The 14,340-nt window shown below is 46.3% G+C and overlaps 2 long non-coding RNA genes across 9 annotated transcripts in view; one reads left to right on the forward strand and one right to left on the reverse strand.

Moving 5' to 3' along the window:
* The window catches only part of LOC102161139 (uncharacterized), a 263,087-nt gene that overhangs the window by 185,113 nt on the left and 63,634 nt on the right, over window positions 1-14,340 (forward strand). The window lies entirely within an intron of this gene.
* Window positions 1-14,340, reverse strand: part of LOC102164613 (uncharacterized) — a 139,319-nt gene that overhangs the window by 2,411 nt on the left and 122,568 nt on the right. For 4 of the 7 annotated variants that reach the window (XR_014807658.1, XR_002345027.2, XR_014807656.1 and 1 more), the window contains 2 exons: window positions 7,476-7,928; window positions 3,538-6,296 (listed from right to left, as the gene is read on the reverse strand). This is a non-coding gene — a long non-coding RNA (uncharacterized LOC102164613). Of the gene's footprint in view, window positions 1-3,537; window positions 6,297-7,475; window positions 7,929-14,340 lie in introns of those variants that run through there. The other 3 variants (XR_014807659.1, XR_014807655.1, XR_014807657.1) reach the window with 3 other exon arrangements.

The following is a 14,340-nucleotide window of genomic DNA, read 5'->3' on the forward strand; positions in this document are numbered from 1 at the left end:
GGTGGCCACAGGGCCCTCTTGCTACTGAAACACACTGAGTCCCTGTCCTCATCCTCCAGGGCCGGGAGCCGGGCAGTGGACAGAGGAGGCTGGTGCCATTCAACGCTGCCCACCACACGTAGGGTTTATTTCCAGGTCCATGCCTCGGCACCCAGGGCCATCTGCTTCCAGAACTGGGCTCTGGAACATGTTTTTGCCTGGGAACACAATGGGTTTTTTCCTACTTCGAAGGCCTTCAGCCTTTCTTTCTGAGTCACAGGAACATGATCACCCTCCCTGGACACCTGCATTCCTCCAAAGCACGAGACTCGTCTCTGTGTCTCTTCAGAGTCCTGTCTGTTTCAGAAACAACACATGAGTGGTTCACATAGGGCATGGGTTTGAGATCCATATGTGATTTGTTTTTTAAGCCCATGCGCTTTCAGCAACAGCAACCAACGGATTGAGGCAGCGATTCCTTTGCAGAGTAAAAGCCCAGCTCTGGCTCAGGTCTTAGTCCCTAAGAGCCCTGGGCTTTGACTCCTGGCTTCCTGGGAGGTTCTTGCTCCATGTTGCCTCCACGCTGGGTTTCCAGGGCCAGTTCTGCGTGTACTCCCATCCAGCCTGACAACTTCATTAAAGAGCATTCACATTTGTAAACCTGCCGGTGCTGTGAAGATGTGAGCCATCCCTTCAGAACCAGCAGCCTCACGCGCCACTGGCTGAACCGCACCGAGGAGGTAACCTATTTACATACTAAAAAGGTCAGTGTTGGACAGTCAGCATTTAGAGAAGAATTTGCTGCTGCCTGCAACTGGAGCATAAGAACTGGGGAGAAGGTGGCAATTTTGCTGTCTCCTTATCTGTGTAGATGGCACACATGGGGACATCGTGGGGACATCCGTGCTCAGCGTTCAGCAGAAATGGCCAGGCTTCCTGGCAGTGAGTCCTCTCTGATCCCGGACTGGTGGGTGACTGTACGAGTGTGCAAAGGGCAGGTCGGCCTCACCCACTGACAATGGTCATAATTTGGGGCTGGAATATTTGCATAATAGCTCTTCAGACATCATTAGTAAAACACAAACCATCATCATAAACCATCATCGAGATGTGGCTACTCCTCGCTTAGCCTGCCGTTTGCATCAGGAAAGGTGGGCTCTGGGAGGGCTTCAAACATTTCCTTCTGCGGTCCTTCAGAGTCTTTTAAAATATCAATGGCTTTATGTGTGTCGAAAGTATCCTAAAAGTGGTCACTATGAAGGTGAGAGTTTGCTCTGGAATGGCTTCAGTGTTCTTGCTCCTTGTCCACGCGCACCTCTTAAGCAGTTATTAGGGAACTGAGATCCTTGGCTCCCTCTAAATGTCAGGCTATAGCAGAAGTCAAGTCCCTCTTGAAGGTGGAAACCTTGCTCAGAAAGGCTGGGGAGAAAGTGTGGGCGGCACTGGAGTCTTCCTCCTTGGTCACAGCAGCCAGTGTCCCTCGAGCCTAGGACTGTGGCCCCCAAGGGAGGCCCCATCAGGAGTGCCTGGGCCAGGGCAGTCAGCTCTCTGCTGCCTCTTCCCCTAGCCTGGCAAGGCCTTCATGTCCTGCAGGGACCTAGAGCAGCAGCTGCCACCCAGGCTCTCCAGGAAACCAGACGTGGGCCAGGGCCTGTTGTGACAGATGCAGCAGCTCCAGGAAGGAGCAGGGCTGTGTGCACATCCCGGGTGGCCTGTGGGACCGCCCACTGAAATTTGCATCCAGCCGGGCTGTGTGTTCACTCTAACTCCTGACTCAGAAGGGAGAGGCCAGTGGCAGTGACAGGCTGGCTCCTCATTGGCATCAGTGCATCACAGAGATTTCTTCAAAGGTGCTTAGCAAATACCAGTCTCGGGGCCTTAGTAACATCTGTTTCTCACGCCGTTGCTTTGAAGCAAGGCAGCAGTGTCACAGCACCCAGGGACTCCTCCGGCAGTGACACTGTCTGGCCAGCATTTGCAGCGTGTATAACAGCCCTGGGCGGCCTCCCCGCCCGCCTCCCTTACAGAGCATTCAGTCAAGCAGGTGCAGCACGAGCACACCAGTCGATCTTCATGTCCTTGTCGGCCCAGCCTTTCTAGGACCTTCCCCTGGGCTGTGAGCAGCACGGCAATCTGCTCCCGGGTGTGGCCAATGTCCCTGTGGGTCAGGTGGCCCAGTGTACTGTGGATGAGGCGAGTGACTGCCCAGGGCCTGGGATGGACCTGCCCCCGCTGCAGGGATTTCTCCTAGGTGCCTGTGTCAAACTCTGGATCCACGCATAGGGGACGACTAGTCATGAGACTGAGGACCTTAGGAGGCCCTGCCCTCTGCAGCCTCCTCCAGCACCATATCCACTGCCTCCCCACCCCCACCCCAGCAGGGCTGATTTAGGTGGAGGGGCCCAGGCCTCCAGCCCCACATCACAGATTTGCTTTGAGGAAACAGGAAGGTGTGAGCCTCTAGGTTTGTGTCCTGCAGCCATGGGCGAGCACCACCCCCAAGATGCTCTGCGCCCCAGGGGCTCCTCCGCCTGGCACCCCAGGCCCAGGATCCCGTGCTCTCACACTGGGGCAGCCCTGGGCTACCCTTTATCCATCTGCAGCCACAGGTGATCAGGTCGACCTCATGTTTATTTTTAAAATAAACCAGATCACAAGAGTGCACAGGACGCCAGACAGAGCCAGAGCGGGGAACAAATTTTATTTTAGTCTAGTTTAGTTTAGTTTTTGTTATGGTAATTTTATTATTATTGTTTTTAATTAATGAATTTTATTACATTTATAAGTGTATAGCAATCATCACAACCCAATTTTATAACATTTCCATCACAAACCCTCAATGCATCCCCCCACCCCCCAACCTGTCTCCTTTGGAAACCATAAGTTTTTCAAAGTCTGTGATACTGATGACTCAAAGAAGTTCATTCTGTCCTTTTTTCAGATTCCACAGGTAAGTGATAGCATTTGATGTTGGTGACTTGCTGTCTGACTGACTTCACGTAGCATGATAATTTCTAGGTCCATCCATGTTGCTGAAAATGCCATTATTTCTTTCCTTTTGATGGCCAAGTAATATTCCATTGTGTACATATACCACATCTTCTTGATCCACTCCTCTGTCGATGGACATTTGGGTTGTTTCCATGTCTGGGCTATTGCAAATAGTGCTACAGTGAACACTGGAGTACATGTGTCTTTTCAAGCAATGGTTTTCTCTGGATAGATGCCCAGGAGTGGGATTGCTAGATCAAATGGTAGTCCTAGTTTTAGTTTTCTGAGGAATCGCCATACAGTTTTCCACAGTGGTTGCACCAATTTACAATCCCACCGACAGTGTACTAGGGTTCCTTTTTCTCCACACCCTCTCCAGCGGTTATTGTTTGTAGACTGATGATGGCCATTCTGGCTGGTGTAAGGTGGGACCTCATAGTGGTTTTGATTTGCATTTCTCTAATGATGAGTGATGTTGAACATCTTTTCATGTGTTTTTTGGCCATCTGTATGTCTTCTTTGGAAAACTGTCTGTTTAGACCTTCTGCCCATTTTTTGATGGGGTTGTTTGTTTTTTGGTATTGAGAGGTAGGAGGTGATTATGAATTTTGGAGATTAATCCCTGGTCGGTCGATTCATTTGCAAGTATCTTCTCCCATTCTGTGGGCTGTCTTTTCATTTTGTTTAGGGTTTCCTTTGCTGTGCAGAAACTTTTAAGTTTAGTTAAGTCCCATTTGTTTATTTTTGTTTTTATTGTCATTACTCTAAGAGGTGGATCTGAGAAGATGTTGCTGTCATTTATGCTGGAGAGTGTTTGGCCTATGTTTTCCTCTAAGAGTTTTATAGTATCTGGTCTCATATCTAGGTCTTTAATCCATTTGGAGTTTATTTTTGTGTATGGCGTTAGGGAGTGTTCCAGTTTCATTCTTTTACATGTGGCTGTCCATTTTTACCAGCACCACTTATTGAACAGGCTGTCTTTTCTCCACTGTATATTCTTGCCTCCTTTGTCATAGATTAGTTGACTGCAGGTGCATGGGTTTAATTCTGGTCTTTCTATCCTGTTCCACTGATCTATATGTCTGTCTTTGTGCCAGTACTATATAGCTTTGATGACTGTAGCTTTGTAGTATAGTCTGAAGTCAGGGAGCCTGATTCCTCCAGCTCCATTTTTCTTTTTCAGGATGTCTTTGGCTATTCTGGGTCTTTTGTGCTCCCAAACAAACTTTAAAATATTTTGTTCAAGTTTTGTGAAGAATGTCCTTGGTACTTTGATAGGGATTGCATTGAATCTGTAGATTGCCTTGGGTAGTATAGTCATTTTGATAATATTGACTCTTCTAATCCAGATTTGATTTTAATATAAAGGTGCCTCACAGGACTGATTTTGAACAAGGATCAAGTAAGTCCCGTTGCTTCCTGTGAAGCCACGGAAATGCTTCATCCTTAAAGCAACACATCCTTTGACATTCCTTTTGAGGGAGTGTTGTTTTCACTCATCAGGCCTTCATTAATTTTTTAAAAAATGAAAGAAAACCCCAAGTCACCCTGAGGATGAAATGGAGTAGAGCTGGAGTTAAATTAGTCACCAAAAATTCACCTAGTGCTTCCTGCAATCCACTTGACTCCATCTGGTTGAGGCTACCTTTCCAGCTCTGGTCCAGGAGCAGACAGCAATGGCCATGCAGAGGTTGGAGGTCAGGCTGGTTGGCACCCCCCTCCACCCAGGTAGCTCACAAAGTGCACCTGCCAGGACCCCCTGCCCAGCACTCTTTGCCTGGACGGGGCCTAGCACACCCTGCCTGCCTGCCTGGCCCCTCTCTTTCCAGAGCCCAGGGGCCTGGGAACAGAGAGTTGACTGGACCTGCAGGTGTCTGGGGTGGGAGGGTGGTACCTAAATGTGAGCCTGCTCTCTAGAGGCTATGGGGAGCCCACTCCGACCCTGTCTGTGAGCTTTTACCGGTATACAAAGCCAACTGAGTTAAAACCTATCATGCCTGTAATCTAACCACAGATGGCTTTGCCCTTGGAACAGCCACCCCAGGCTCCAAGCAGTCTCTCCCCTGACCCTCCATCCATCTCATTTCTGCACCTTTTAAGTTGGATGGACAGACGCCTCTCTTCCCTCTCTGGTCCTGCTCTGTAGGGCCCTGGCCCGTCACTGTCCTGCTCAGAAATCCAACCCAGGCTTTTGTGCAGAGTGGCTGAGTCCCAGCTGAGAGGGAGTGGGCACAGCAGGGCAGCTCTGGGTGTGCCTTCACCACCTGCACAGAACCCAGGGCCCCAGATAAGCCCTTAGGACCTGCTTGGCTATCCCGCCCCGCCTCCCACCCTGGGCCCTCGAGTGTTGTCACACATGCACAGTCATTGTGGCTGCCCCACATCCTCCGTCCAGCCCCAGCAGCCCCACCCTGGCCCCTGGCATGCTCTCCTCAGCAGGAGCCCCAGGCTGGTCCCTGGTCCCCTCTGGGCCCTCAGTGTCTCTGGTCTGTGGCTGAGGTTGGTCACTTGCTTGGCTGACCCTGAACCCTGAGCAGATGAGCAGAGACCTTACTTCACACACTTGGCCTCTGTCCTGCAACCTCTCACTGCACCTGGCACTGAGTACATAACCCAGTGTTTGTTGAATGAATGTTGACTGACAGAAGCATCATGGGCTAGATGTTGAAACAAAAGTAGAATGTATCCAAGCAAAGGAGAAAAGGGCAACTGTGCCGGGGAGGAAAACCAGACTGGGGGCGAGTGTGACGTGTGCCAGGATGACAGATTTGCAGCGTGTCTGTTACTGACATTAATAATGACCGTGAACAATGTTAATGTAATGATAGTGAGGTGCGTACTCTTAGTTTGCCCATTTTATAGGTGGGGAAATGGAGGCACCCAGAGACTAAGGAACCTCTTAAGCCACACAGTCAGGCCAGTCCTGAGCTGACGTCTCACCTCCCCAGCAGCTGCCAACTTGGCTGGGGGAAGGTGTCCTGGAGGAGGGTGGGCCAGGCCTGAGGCCAAGCACTGGCCTGTGAGTTGGTCAGGAGGCAGTGTCAGCTCTTAGGTCCCGAGGCTGAAAGGCACGTGCTGAAGCTGGTGCTTTGGGGAGATGAAAATGCAAAGACGCTCAATGAGGGTGAGCATGAGAAAGGGCCTGGGCCGGCAGGCGCCAATATCCAGGGCCGCCAGACCTCAGCAGACAAAGCAGCAGCTCATGATGGCCACAGATGAAGAGGTGAGAGGAGCCAACGTGATGCCATTTATAATCTTGGCGCTCCACAGTGTGGTGCTTAATTAGGATAATGATATTCAAGAAATACAGGACCTGCAGATTTCTCCTGAAAGAAAGGAAAAGTAGTGGTGCCATCAGAAAAACGTAATTTTAAGAGTTCCCATCATGGCGCAGTGGAAACAAATCCGACTAGGAACTGTGAGGTTGCAGGTTCGATCCCTGACCTCACTCAATGGGTTAAGGATCCGGCATTGCTCTGAGCTATGGTGTAGGTCCCAGATCAGACTTGGATCCCATGTTGCTGTGGCTGTGGTGTAGGCTGGCAGCTGTAGCTCTGATTCGACCCCTAGCCTGGCAACCACCATATGCCACAGGTGCGGGCCCCCCCCCCCCCCCCGCCAAAAAAAAGTCAAAAAAAAAAAATGGAACTTTGGGGACAGGACCCAGTATGGGGGCAGGAGGACAATAAGGTGAATGTGTTCTGGGACCTTCTGAGTTAGTCTCCACAGTTACACCAGGGGCAGGCAGAAATGCCAGACGGGGCCTCACTGAGGTATCTTCTCTGGAGAGCGTCCACAGCCAGGAAGTGTAGGGAGCCAGCTGGAGGGGTACCCTGAAGAGGGGCAAGGAACAGGGGGAGGCCTAGGAAGAAGTGTTAGGTAGAGGCTGGCAGTGAGTGCCCAGGACACAGGGTTCCCAGCTGGCACGTGGGCTTCAGGGGATTTGGAAAATTGTGTACAGTGTGTCTTTTTTCCCCTAAGAGGAGGACCAGGATTTTTATTAACTTCTTGGGGGGTGAGAGGAGCAGCATCCCAGAAGAGCAGGAATCACTATTTAGGAGCATAAGGTGGTAAATAGGAAATTGGGGGGGGGGGGGGAGGCTCTGATCTGACAGGTGTCAAGTCTGACCCAGAACAGAGTGGAGGGTGGTTAAATGGAAGCAGCTGGTCCAACACACCCTCAGGATGTGCTGGGTCTCGGGAGGAAGAGGCTCCGAGGGCACCGGAATTTGATGGATGAGGTCTCTGTATTGGACCCATGGGCTCCCAGACTCTTACTGCTGGAAGAGGCCTTAAACATTTTCTAGATTAAAAACAAAGTAGCCATGGAAGAGGCCATCTTCATGCAGTGCTTCCTAACCACACCTGCCCGCCCTCAGCGACACATCCCAGAGAGAGCAGTCCGGGTGGTTCCCTAGCGTTGATATCCCCTCATCTTCACATCTCCCTAATTAGATGCCCTTGAGGATAAGGACCACATCCTAAATTTCCTTCTATGTCCTCACCTTTGTATCAGATTTCCTGGCACCAGAATCGGTTCTCAAGGAGAATCTTTGACTGTTCAGAGTATGGGCTTTGTGACTGTTCCAAGCAGGGTAGCGAGGATCTGAGGCAGTTCAGGGTCAGCGAAAGGGCATGTTCTCTGCTTTGTTCCCATTGGGCGGCACACTGGAGCCAGAGTTCAGTGGCCAGGGATAGAGCATTTTGAAAACAACTTGTGGGTCCTTGTGTTTTGTGCCATCCAGTGAAAAGGCGAGTGGTTATCTCTGGCAGAAGATACAGCACAAGGACCATCCCGCTTGTCTCCATCCTGGCCTGGGCCGCATGGCATAGCTGCCTGGGCCTTTGTCACGTTGCCTAGAGGTGGGGGCTGGCTTTTAACTCCTCTGTGGCTGTGGTTGTTTCTGCCAAAGCACTTTTCCACAGCACACGCAGGCCATGAATTCGATTTAGTGGTCCTAAAGGGAGAGACAAGCATGGTGAATGCATGTCATTGTAGGGAAGGCACTGCTTTGTGAGACTGGTGTGGGAAATGCGAGAGTGTACACTCACCCCGGCCGTGGGCCATGTATCCTACTCTGGTCATGGAAACGCTCCAGAGAAGGGAACATGCATGAAAGAGGAGGGACTAAGTTGTCTTTATATCTTTTTACATCTTTATAGCAAGTATCTTGCCAGGGCAGGCGTGTGACAAATGTGCAAGTGGGTGAATAAGTTGGGTGGTGAACTTTCTGCAGCCCCTCCTGCCAGGTGTCCGTGGACACACACAGGCAGGATGTGACATATGCACATCACAGCCACAGGTGCAACCCGGGGTTGCTTGATGCCCATAGGGGTACTTTTATTTCTTACATTTGAAAATGCCTTTTAACACAGCACCTGGAAATCATCCAAGGGCACCCTAAATGTCCATCATTTCTAAAATATGGCGTTGCTTTAAAAGCAATCTTTACATGGGGGGGAGTGTTTGGAAAACTTGAGGATACTGCTAACTAAGCATAGTTATACAACGAGGCCCTGGAAAGGGGCAAATGACAAATTCCACTGTTAGGAAATGAGACCCAGGCTGGAAAAATGGTCCCCAGTGGACCTGGAGCCAGGACAGTTAAGCCCGCAGCACTGGCTCAGCCGAATGGGGAGCATCGGCCACTGGAGAGATTTAAGGGGGCAGCAGCCCCACTGAGGGACACTGGGCTCCACAGGGAAGCCAGGAAAAGGAGGTCCCCCAGGAGGTGCATGGGGTGAAGTATGGACTCAGCTCAGACCCCACATGCTCTCATTTTTCTTAGTCTTTCCAAGCTGCTATGTCGTGCCCAGAACTAACTTATTCTGTGTCCTTCCAAAGCAAAGCCTGGGTGGAGTTCCCGTCGTGGCTCAGTGGTTAACAAATCCAGCTAGGAACCATGAGGTTGCGGGTTTGATCCTTGGCCTTGCTCAGTGCGTTGCCGTGAGCTATGGTGTAGGTTGCAGACGTGTCTCGGATCCTGCGTTGCTGTAGCTGGTGGCTACAGCTCCTACTGGACCCCTAGCCTGGGAACCTACATATGCCGCAGGAGCGGCCCAAGAAATCACAAAAAGACAAAAAAAAAAAAAAAAGCAAAGCCTGGGTGTCATCTGTGGGACACTGTGCTCTGGGGAATTTGGGGAACCCTCCCCAACTCAGCCCCCACCCAGGTGTGTTGCGCCCCACAAGGCCAAAGTCGGCCATCCTGGGCTCCAGCAGGGCTGCCATCACCTCGGGAAAGCAGACAGTCTACACTGCCATCCTGGCTGGAGGCAACAGCAGCAGTTCCCCTCCAGGGAGCTGGCTCCATCTGAAGCATCCCCTGCACTGACCACAGCTTGAAGAAGAAAGAATGTGCTGAGGGGAGCGCAGAGGGGACCTTTCTGGTACCGATCTGTGGTCTTTGAGGCTCACTGCTGTGCACTAAGCAAGTCTACAGCACATGGGCTCAAGACAGGATTATTCTCAGGGGAATGAATCCTGACTGGCAGTAGTGTGTAATGATACCAAATAATGATCCTGGCCTTTGGCTATTTTATTTTATTTTATTTTATATTTATTATTTTCCCACTGTACAGCAAGGGGGTCAGGTCATCCTTAGATGTATACATTGCAGTTACAGTTTTTTCCCCCACCCTTTCTTCTGTTGCGACATGAGTATGTAGACATAGTTCTCAATGCTATTCAGCAGGATCTCCTTATAAATCTATTCTAGGTTGTGTCTGATAAGCCCAAGCTCTTGATCCCTCCCACTCCCTCCCCCTCCCATCAGGCAACCACAAGTCTCTTCTCCAAGTCCATGATTTTCTTTTCTGAGGAGATGTTCATTTGTGCTGGATATTAGATTCCAGTAATAAGTGATATCATATGGTATTTGTCTTTGTCTTTCTGGCTCATTTCACTCAGTATGAGATTCTCTAGTTCCATCCATGTTGCTGCAAATGGCATTATGTCATCCTTTTTTATGGCTGAGTAGTATTCCATTGTGTATATATACCACCTCTTCCGAATCCAATCCTCTGTTGATGGACATTTGGATTGTTTCCATGTCCTGGCTATTGTGAATAGGGCTGCAATGAACATGCGGGTGCATGTGTCTCTTTTAAGTAGAGCTTTGTCCGGATAGATGCCCAAGAGTGGGATTGCAGGGTCATATGGAAGTTCTATGTATAGATTTCTAAGGTATCTCCAAACTGTTCTCCATAGTGGCTGTACCAGTTTACATTTCCACCAGCAGTGCAGGAGGGTTCCCTTTTCTCCACAGCCCCTCCAGCACTTGTTATTTGTGGATTTATTAATGATGGCCATTCTGACTGGTGTGAGGTGGTATCTCATGGTAGTTTTGATTTGCATTTCTCTTATAATCAGCGATGTTGAGCATTTTTTCATGTGTTTGTTGGCCATCTGTATATCTTCCTTGGAGAAATGTCTATTCAGGTCTTTTGCCCATTTTTCCATTGATTGATTGGCTTTTTTGCTGTTGAGTTGTATAAGTTGCTTGTATATTCTAGAGATTAAGCCCTTGTCAGTTGCATCATTTGAAACTATTTTCTCCCATTCTGTAAGTTGTCTTTTTGTTTTCTTTTAGGTTTCCTTTGCTGTGCAAAAGCTTTTCAGTTTGATGAGGTCCCATGGGTTTATTTTTGCTCTAATTTCTATTGCTTTGGGAGACTGCCCTGAGAAAATATTCATGATGTTGATGGCAGAGAGTGTTTTGCCTATGTTTTCTTCTAGGAGTTTGATGGTGTCCTGTCGTATATTTAAGTCTTTCAGCCATTTGGAGTTTATTTTTGTGCATGGTGTGAGGGTGTGTTCTAGTTTCATTGCTTTGCATGTTGCTGTCCAGGTTTCCCAGCAATGCTTGCTGAAGAGACTTTCCTTTTCCCATTTTATGTTCTTGCCTCCCTTGTCAAAGATTAACTGACCATAGGTGTCAGGGTTAATTTCCGGATTCTCTATTCTGTTCCATTGGTCTGTCTGTCTGTTTTGATACCAGTACCACACTGTTTTGATGACTGTGGCTTTGTAGTATTTCTTGAAGTCTGGGAGAGTTATGCCTCCTGCTTGGTTTTTGTTTCTCAGGATTGCTTTGGCGATTCTGGGTCGTTTGTGGTTCCATATAAATGTTTGGATTGTTTGTTCTAGTTCTGTGAATAATGTCATGGGTAATTTGATAGGGATTGCATTGAATCTGTAGATTGCTTTGGGTAGGATGGCCATTTTCACAATATTGATTTTTCCAATCCAGGAACATGGAATATCTTTCCATTTCTTTACATCTTCTTTGATTTCTTTGATTAAAGTTTTATAGTTCTCGGCATATAGGTCCTTTACCTCCTTGGTCAGGTGTATTCCGAGGTATTTGATTTTGTGAGGTACAATTTTAAAAGGTATCATTTTTTTGTATTCCTTTTCTAATGTTTCATTGCTGGTATACAGAAATGCAACTGACTTCTGAATGTTAATCTTATATCCTGCCACTTTGCTGAATTTATTAATCAGTTCAAGGAGTTTTGGGGTTGAGTCCTTAGGGTTTTCTATGTATAGTATCATATCATCTGCATACAGTGACAGTTTGATCTCTTCTCTTCCTATATGGATGCCTTTTATTTCTTTTGTTTGTCTAATTGCTGTGGCTAAGACTTCCAAAACTATGTTGAAGAGCAGTGGTGAGAGTGGGCATCCCTGTCTTGTTCCAGATTTGAGTGAGAAGGCTTTCAGTTTTTCCCCATTGAGGATTATATTTGCTGTGGGTTTATCATAAATGGCTTTGATTATATTCAGGAATGTTCCCTCTATACCCACTTTGGCGAGGGTCTTGATCATGAATGGATGTTGAACTTTGTCAAATGCTTTTTCTGCGTCTATTGAGATGATCATATGATTTTTGACCTTTTTTTTGTTAATGTGGTGTATGATGCTGATTGATTTGCGTATGTTGAACCATCCTTGTGAACCTGGGATGAACCCAACCTGGTCATGGTGTATAATTTTTTTGATACGTTGTTGGATTCGGTTGGCTAAGATTTTGTTGAGAATTTTTGCATCTATATTCATCAATGATATTGGCCGATAGTTTTCTTTTTTGGTGGTATCTCTGCCTGGTTTTGGAATGAGGGTGATGGTGGCCTCATAGAATATCTTTGGGAGTATTCCTTCTTCTTCAACCTTTTGAAAGAGTTTAAGGAGGATGGGCACCAATTCCTCTTTATATGTTTGATAAAATTCACCTGTGAAGCCATCTGGTCCTGGACTTTTATTTGTAGGGAGTGATTTTATGACCTCTTCAATTTCATTTCTAGTGATCGGTCTGTTCAGTTGGTCTGTTTCTGCTTGATTCAGTTTTGGCAAGCTGTAAGATTCTAGAAAATTGTCCATTTCTTCCAGATTGTCAAACTTGTTGCCATACAGTTGTTCATAGTATTCTCTTATGGTTTTTTGTATTTCTGCTGTATCCGTTGTGATTTCTCCTTTTTCATTTATAATTTTGGTGATTTGGGTTCTTTCTCTCCTCTTTTTAGTGAGTCTGGCCAGGGCTTTGTCAATTTTGTTCACCTTTTCAAAGAACCAGCTCTTGGTTTTATTAATTTTCTCTATTGTTTTTTGAGTCTCTATTTTATTGATTTCTTCTTTGATCTTTATCATTTCCTTCCTTCTGCTGACTTTAGGACTTTTTTGTTCTTCTTTTTCTAATTCGTTTAGGTGGAGGGTTAAGTTGTCAATTTGGGATCTTTCTTCTTTTTTGAGAAAGGCCTGGATTGCTATAAATTTCCCTCTGAGCACTGCTTTCGCAGCATCCCATAGATTTTGAGAGGTTGTGTCTTCATTATCATTTGTTTCAAGGTAGTTTTTAATTTCCTTCTTGATTTCCTCATTGACCCATTGGTTTTTTAGTAGCATGTTGTTGAGTCTCCATGGAGTAGGTTTTTTCTCTCTGCTTTTCCCATGGTTGATTTCTAATTTCATGGCATTGTGGTCAGAGAAGATACTTGAGATAATTTCTACGCTCCTAAATTTATTGAGATTCGCTTTGTGTCCCAATATGTGGTTGATTCTTGAGAATGTTCCATGAGCATTTGAGAAGAATGTGTATTCTGCTTTTTTTGGATGTAGTGTCCTGAAGATATCAATTAAGTCTAACTTTTCTATTGTTTCCTTTAGGATCTCTGTTGCTTTATTGGTTTTCTGTCTAGAGGATCTGTCCATTGATGTGAGGGGGGAATTTAGGTCTCCTACTATGATTGTATTCTCATCAATATCTCCCTTTATGTCTGTTAATATTTGTTGTGTGTATCTGGGTCCTCCTGTATTTGGGGCATATATGTTGACAATAGTAACATCCTCTCCTTGGATGGATCCCTTAATCATTAAATAGTGTCCTTCTTTGTCTTTCTTTATGCCTTTTGTTTTAAAGTCTATTTTGTCTGATATGAGCGTTGCGACTCCTGCTTTTCTGTCATGTCTATTGGCGTGAAATATTTTTCCCCACCCTTTCACTTTCAATCTATATGTATCTTTTGTCCTAAGGTGAGTTTCTTGTAGGCAGCATATTGAAGGTTTTTGCCTTTTTATCCACTCAGCCACTCTGTGTCTTTTGATTGGGGCATTCAGTCCATTGACATTTAAGGTGATAATTGATAGATGATTATTTATTGCCATTTGAACCTCATGTTCCAGTTGATTCTATGGTTCTCCATTTTTTTTTTTTTTTTTTTTTTTTGGTTGGATGGTCTCCTGTTATTATCTGCTTGAGTGGTTTTTTTTTTCATTTTTTGCAAATGCAATATTTGGTTTTGGCTTGTGATTGCCCTGTTTTTTAAGTATGCTAACCCCTTCCCGTAATTGTGTGTTTTAGCCTGATGGTCCTGTAAGTTCAAACACCTCATTACTATATTAAAATTAAGAAGAGAGACATACATATAAACAAAAAGGGTTATTTACCTCCTGACATCCCTTGCCCACATTTTATGGTTTTGATGACTCTTTTTTATTTTTTTCTTTTTAATTTTATTTTGTTTGAAGCATGTTCATGATTAAATCTGTATGCTGGCTTATTTGAGTGACTTCTCTCTGATTGCAGTTTCCTCAGTCCTAGTTCTTCCTCTTCTTCTTCTTCTTCTTTTTTTTTTTTTCTTTTCTTTTTTCTTCCCTTTCCTTCCTTTCTTTTTGGTTTAGAGAAGCCCTTTCAATATTTCCTTTAACCTGGGTTTTGTGTTGCTGTATTCTTTAAGTTTTTGTTTGTTGGGAAAAATTTTTATTTCCCCTTCTATTTTAAATGATATTCTTGCTGGATAGAGTATTCTAGGTTGCATATTTTTTCCTTTGAGCACTTTAAATATCTCTTGCCATTCCCTCCTGGCCTGTAG

Source organism: Sus scrofa, chromosome 6 (assembly GCF_054392235.1).
Source record: "Sus scrofa isolate SSC_HxYL_T2T_F1_AM1 chromosome 6, Sscrofa_HxYL_maternal_Yorkshire_Landrace_v2.0, whole genome shotgun sequence".
NCBI classification, from domain to species: Eukaryota; Metazoa; Chordata; class Mammalia; order Artiodactyla; family Suidae; genus Sus; species Sus scrofa.